A 1,193-nucleotide genomic window follows, 5' to 3' on the forward strand; every position below is an offset into this window, starting at 1 on the left:
GTCCTGGGTTCGATCCCTGGTACAACATATCACCTGAGCCCCAGAAGAAGTGATCCCTGAATATGGACATAAGTATGAACATATCAAGTATCATAAGCTCACTTTATTCCATTATATCTGCAATAGTATAATAAAGCAAGAAAGAAGATACACGTTGAAAAATATAAATAGATGTCTTGATTCACTGTTGATGAAGGATCTACATTGGTTAATAATTGAAACCTCCAAAGAAAACTATCATTCTGATAACACAAGTCATAAAAGAATTGCAAAGTTAAAGGATTTTCAATAGTCTTGCTCATATAAAATAATTCTAATTGGTCCAAGAAATTCTCTCTACCCTGCTCACAGTCACTCTCTGTACACTCGGGTAAAGCCTCATGTATGACTGGATCCCCAGAAAACCCAGGTATGCGGGACTTTGTGACAGAGAACTCAAGGTTTGATGGAACCAGGAATGGGGATCCTTCACCCGTATCCCCGTTTCCAGAAACAGCAGTCACACCCATAAACCACATCTGGCTGGTGCCAGATAATCTCATCATTGGCCACCATCCAGAGTCACATGTGCTTCTCTACCAGAAGGGAGCAGAACATGACACTTGCCATAACCATGCCGCTGGACCCCGTGCCAGGCTGTTTCACTTGGGGAACCCCAGAGGGCGACCTGTTGAGACCCCTTCCCACCTCAAGGGACCCAGCCCTGGCAACCAAAAACCTCCAGAACTCAACCGCCACCATGCTCATGGCCACTCTCCACACAATCTGGCTGAGCCTCACCCACAAGTGAACTTATTCCTGGACCGCACAGCAACATTTGCTTTCACACTTCATATGGCCACACTTCATACCACACACCACTCAAACTCCAAAAGTACCATGCTACATTTGATGGTGTTCAAGTAAGAGGCAACCAATCTTACCAATCTTAGAGGGAAATTTTTTTCATAGATAAATATATATATATATATATGTATACATACATATATCACATCACACAAGGCTCAACCTTTAACAACATGTGAATGATCTCTTGTAGAAGAACTTAATTGCCTGTGGGTGAAATACAACAATCCTCACATTCTTTCCTCTAAGGAAAGTTTCTGTATCATGTTCACTGGTTTTTCATAACAAACAATACAAAATATATTATTTCAGTTCTGCTTTGGGGCAGGGGTTGGGGTTTGGGATTG

Source organism: Sorex fumeus, unplaced genomic scaffold (assembly GCF_029834395.1).
Source record: "Sorex fumeus unplaced genomic scaffold, SorFum_2.1 ptg000134l, whole genome shotgun sequence".
Classification (NCBI taxonomy): Eukaryota; Metazoa; Chordata; class Mammalia; order Eulipotyphla; family Soricidae; genus Sorex; species Sorex fumeus.